The 6,000-nt window shown below is 48.0% G+C and overlaps 1 protein-coding gene across 8 annotated transcripts in view; it reads right to left on the minus strand.

Annotated features, from left to right (window-relative positions):
• The window catches only part of ITPR1 (inositol 1,4,5-trisphosphate receptor type 1), a 96,856-nt gene extending 93,995 nt beyond the window's left edge, over positions 1–2,861 (minus strand). For all 8 annotated transcript variants that reach the window (XM_083155748.1, XM_083155750.1, XM_083155749.1 and 5 more), the window contains exon 1: positions 2,726–2,861. The gene's annotated coding sequence lies outside the window, so the exon portion shown is untranslated. The remainder of the gene's footprint in view (positions 1–2,725) is intronic.
• Between the last annotated feature and the right edge of the window lie 3,139 nt (positions 2,862–6,000).

Raw genomic sequence — 6,000 nt, forward strand, 5'->3', positions numbered from 1 at the left:
GCTTACTGGTCTTCTACTAGCTCAGGATGAGCTAGACCAGTTCCGCCATGTAACAGTTTGCCACCCTCTGCGGGTTAACCATTCAGAAAACATGTAGGCCGGACGCCAATCCCTGTGTGCCATCAATCAAGGAGGATCTTGGCGCTCGTTTCCCAAGGGTATACCCAGGATCAGTGAGGTGGTGTCATAACTGTACAGTGCTAGATGGCTTTAAGCCCGCTGTAGAGTTCACAGCGAATTGGCAAGAACACCAAGCCCACCCCGTCACACGAGACTTGTGCCAGTCTGCCCGGTAAGAACAGAAATCAGATCAACATCCTGAACCCAGTCTATGGGTTAAAGAACGGTCATTGAGCTACCTGATCTCAGCCTGCTTGGTAACAATAGAGGGACCGGGCCATGACCCAACGCTTTCCGCAAGATTGCAGTCCAGGCAACCAACAAAATATTTGGTCATGGTGATAGGTGCAGAACCCAAAACATTGACAGAACAGAGCAAAGGGAAGGGTTACAGGCAGATTAAACAGCCTGAGAGCAGGCATGAATGGCTGGAAGGAGGCGAGAGGGGGGGGGGGGGGTGTCTCTTCCATAAAACAGGGACATTGCCCCAAGGAAGAAGCTGTAAGTCCTGAGTAAAGTTTGCTCTGTGCTGAGAGATGTAGTTCAGCAGGGTGACGGAGTGTGTGCAGCAATCCAGATGGTGCGGCAGGCAGGGGAGGGAGGTGACTGAATGAAAATACACTTTTCAGCTTTGTTATAATAATGTCTTGTGATCCTATAAATAGAATAAGAAGCAGGAGGAGTGTACAGCGGGAAGAACGAGGGGGGGGGGGGGATTTAGAATACACTCTGATACACAGCTGAATTCTGGACGGGAAAGGGGGGGGGGGGCAGAGGTGCTCCCAGCCTGCAGTTGATGGGTAGTCTGCTTGGAGCCCTCCAGCTGTGATGGGCTACAAGTGGGATCCACTTAGGTTGGCAGGGCATCCTGGGTCTTGTAGTTCTACAACAGCTGGCGAGCCACAGGCAGTCATGCTGTTGGGAGAACTGGAGCATATGAACAGTTCGAGCAGATGCAAACAGAGGTATTCAACATGCAGCCCTCCAGCTGCTGCTGGCTGCACATCCTGGAATAACCTTCAGCGTGCCCGAATAGAAGAACGGTGGCAGGGAATGCTGGAATGTGTAGTTCCACAGCAGCAGGTTGAATATCCTTAAGATGCACAACGCAGAATATCCAATGAGATACAGAAGAACGAAGTTGAAGGAGACATTGAGGGCATCTGATCTCAGGTGACAGCACAAGTCATGCGCAGTAGGCACACAGCTCCAGAAGGTAGGGGAGCGTGCTATGGTAGACGGTGGTCTTCCTCAATGTAGGGTCATTTCTCAGCTTAGAAGATATGGGCCGATTCCTATAGCCCAGCCTTGTTGCGTGAAAATCACGATCATGGTAATAGCACCATCGATACCAACGCCTTATTGAACATGGTGATAGGTCCAAAATAAATTTGTTCATAGTCGATATATTACACATAATTTATACAAACCCATGTCCACACCATCGGAGGACCCCCATTGCCACCATCCACCACAAACTGATGAATACAGACAAAACCAGAGCACCATAGACAATGTAGCCGCCAGCCACATAGGACTTTCACGAGGAAGATTATCCACAACTCGTCCTTCAGGATATAAAGTCTACAGATAAAATACATGACCCCTTTAGGTTTCATTGAAAGTAAATCCCAGGCAGGGTTAAGCCAATCCAGGCCTATTACCATATCTGGCCTTGTAATATAGCCAAACCATACAATATAAACCCAACGCTTCAGAGCGCACACAGAGGGCGAGATCTGGTCACATCAGGAAAACTACCCAATGGCCGAGCTAGGCTGCCATTGCACAAGACATTCAAATATACAATAGACCGCATGACACAATGAACCGAGCTACATTCCCCACTATTGCACAATTATAGAATACATGTATAGGACCAGTCAGTGTTGTTCATGATCTGGAGCAATTAGGCGTCCCATGGCCAACCCCCAATTAGAATAGGTTGGCGCTGTATGCATAAACGCAAATAAATACAAAGCAAGCAAATGGCCTTAAACCAGATTACATACATACATACATACATACATACATACATACAAGTCAGTGTAAACCAGAGGCAATAGCCAGAGCTGTGGGTTTGGTGCAGGGGACGGCTCTGCCTCAAATGCTGCTGAAACTTTTGCAAGAACACATTACACCTGGGCAGGTACCTTGCTCCTTGCTGCACTGCACACCTGTCACCTATGGACCACAGCCCTGAATGCCATCAGAGATGATGGTCTAGGAGAACAGTGTGGGGGGGGGGGGGGGGGGATAAATATAAATAAATGCAAATAAAATGAAGTAGAATAAATAAATAATATACAAAGTTCCCCTTCCCAGCCACTGTAGCCCACACACCAGGCAGATGCACTGCAGGAGCCAGGCTGAGGATAACCAGGGCTGACACCATGTATCAAACAGCTATACAGCCATGGTATAGAGAGATACATATGCACACACAGACATAGAGGATGCAGCAGGAACCTAGCAGACAGACACATCCATGGACCTATGCAGTATACAGTTGCTGCAATGCACATACAGTATGCATGGAGAGGGTGTAATTATAATATATATATATATATATATATATATATATATATCTCATAGACAGTAGTACCTGCTCAACATGACAGAGCCCCAGCTCCCAGCAGAAGCTGCATGCTCCTCTCCCGCTGTAGCCTCAGTCTGTGTCCTCTCTCTCTCTCTGCCTCCCACCACAATCTCTTTATATGGGCTGCTGCTGCTGAGCCGCCGGGGATTGTAGTCCTGCATCTTCCCCCACTCCACCTGCAGACTACAAGTCCCGGCATCCACCGCGGCGCAGCCCGTTACTCCGAGTCTGATGCAGGAAACTTTTACCCAGCGCTGATTGGCTGGCGGGCGACTGTGACGTCTCTGGCTGCTCTGCTGATGCGGCATGAAGTTTGCAGTTATGAAGAGAGGGGTCCTGGTGCTGGGCTGGGGGTGCAGCCTGGGTGGGGGGCTGTAAGGTCACAGTGATGGGAAGGATATACATTTATATCATTTGTGTGTGTGTCCTATTTCATTTGCGTTTCTGCACAATCTATCTATATGCATTAGTTTCTTTGCTCCTGGTAAATATCTATGACCATTAATGGGTTCCTAATGGGAAGGTGGACAGTCAAAATGTTGATGTGAGTTTTTCACGTTTTTGCCCCAAATGTCAACAGTCGACATGTACTCCATCTAAGTGTACCATGTACTCCATCTAAGTGTACCACTGCGATCGGCACACTATTATCTTCTCCCACCATGCCGGAGTGGATGGTAGGGGATGAAATACCGCCTGTCGGCACATGTCGGCTAAAAAAAACCATGAAAAACTCATGTCAACCTTCCCATTGTCGAACTAATGCGTGTGTCGATATTCCAACCCTGTCGACCTTAGCCATGTCAACACATTTCAGGTGTCGACCTTCATAGCATCAACCTGGGGACCGTATTCCCCATATACAGCAGTGGAAGAATGCAGAAACGCTGTGTGGCAATAATGTGTCTAAAGCCCCGTACACACGGGGGAGATATATTGCTCAGTTTCTCCTTTTCATCAGCGACCAGAGATGGTCACTGATGAAAAAGAAACTGCCGGGGGGAGCCCGGCAGTGGTAATCAGCTGGTCGCAGGAGCATGTTCCTGCGACCAGCGATCACTACAGGGGTAAAAACGGGAGTGCGCACCCGGCGATATGTCGCCGGTGCACACTCCCATCGTGGGCAATATGGTCGCTTAGCGACCATATTTCCCGCGATATTGTACAAATTCGCCCCCGTGTGTACGCACCTTTAGCTACACAGATTCGCCCCCGTGTGTACGCACCTTTAGCTACACAAATTCGCCCCCGTGTGTACGCACCTTTAGCTACACAGATTCGCCCCCGTGTGTACGCACCTTTAGCTACACAAATTCGCCCCCGTGTGTACGCACCTTTAGCTATGTAGATAACAAACAATCAGGGATCACGCCTTGTGGGGATGCAGAGAAATAGCATTTAATTGAGATGATATGGTAATGAACTGCGGGGGATGTGAGTGGGCATTTTAAGGCTGAGAACCTGGGAACAGAGGTCAGCCGGCGGAGGAAAGGGAAGGTGTCAGTAATAAGGGGCAGGCGCTGCAGACATTAGCATGTGATTGGTCAGACTCACCCCAGAGACAGAATTCACACTTGAGACATTTTACATTTCCGAATGCATGCATCTTGGACACATAAAAGCAGGTGTTAAATCAGGCATGTCCAAACTGTGGCCCTCCAGCTGTTGTGAAACTACACATCCCAGCATGCCTTGCCATATTTTTAGCATTCCCTAATAGTAAAACTGTGGCAAGGCATGATGGGACTTGTAGTTTCACAACAGCTGGAGGGCCATAGTTTAGACATGCCTGTGTTATATGATTGCATCGAACACAATATGGGTGTATTTAAAACACTACAAAATTGTGGGTCTGCACCATATAAATGACATTTTATGACGCAATTTCAGTATTGAGATGGTGGTACTGTTGCAATGGGGATTCCGTGCTGACTGTGGCTTAGCCGTATACTTGCACATCATGGCCGCACATAAAGCAGCACAATACTTATGATAAAATAATACAGTCTATACAGTGCTGCTCGCTTGCCCAAGTCAGCAGCATTAGCTCTCCCGCCTTGTTGTACCTGGGTCAGGTGTGCCTGGAATAAGGCTGCAGGCCTGGTTTCCCTGTGAGTACTAAAGAATCTCTTATTACACAGCGCATGCTGATCTCTTTTAATGACAGCATAATGCACATAATAAGCAACCAAATGGCTCGGAGCAACTGAATCGCTAAACGAAACAAGACACAATTGTGTTATTAAGACAATTATAAACATGTGTGGAGACTTTTCCCAGCAGAGGCTGCAGAGCACTCCGTGTAATGCCGATGTTCAGCAGAGGCTGCAGAGCACTCCGTGTAATGCCGATGTTCTGTGCTTTGTATTTTGACCTTTTAAACAGTGTCGCAGCAGTTTTCGATTTTATAAATGGGTGTGCTTGAGACATTTTTCAACCAATCATATGCAAGCTGACAATGTCCTGCTCATCAACGTACACATGACACCACAGTGTTAGCACCCGCACGCCTGGCCCCGCCAAGAAATCTTTATTGCAACCCACGAATACATGCCTACACCGAGTCACATCAAAATTCTGATTCATCTGCAGTGACAAAAACCGGGTGCTGCAGTGTGTAGTTAACCTGCAGCAGCTGTCTCCCGTCACTTATAAGGAGCCGGCAGTACTGATTAAGTCTCCGGGGCAGCTCTCCAGGATATCAGTGGACCAATGTGAGGCCACATTCCCTTTAAAAGTGACTTTGTCTCGGGAACCAACCATGTTGCCATCTGAGGGGAGCGATAACATTTATATTGCTTCTGTGCAGGATAAATACTAGCTGCTTTTGTATGTAGCCCACAGATGTTAGTTTTATTATTACCCTCAGTGGTGCAAGTAAGGGGGTACGGAGTGTTATGGTGTACCTTTAAGAAATATGTTGCAGGTACGCCATACCATCCAGCATCCAGCGAAATGGGCGAGGGCCGCCGGAGTGGCCCGGGAGTCACTGCCAGTAGGAGCTGCACATGACAGTGATGCTGTGTGGGGAAAGGGGCATGAGCCGGCATGGTTGGAGGGACCCCCTTGGGCAACAAGCATGGAACCCCCATGGCAACAATCATGTAATCCTCCCATGGCAACAAGCATGAAACCCCCTGTGCCAACAAGCACAAAACTCCTGTGCAACTAGCATGTAGGTAAGCAGCACTTATGTGACATAATATGTAATAGGCATTACGGTGTGTGACATAATCTGTAATGGGGATTATAGCATGTGGTATAATAAGTAATGGGCATAA

This window comes from Crinia signifera, chromosome 8 (genome assembly GCF_055691185.1).
Source record: "Crinia signifera chromosome 8, ASM5569118v1, whole genome shotgun sequence".
Classification (NCBI taxonomy): Eukaryota; Metazoa; Chordata; class Amphibia; order Anura; family Myobatrachidae; genus Crinia; species Crinia signifera.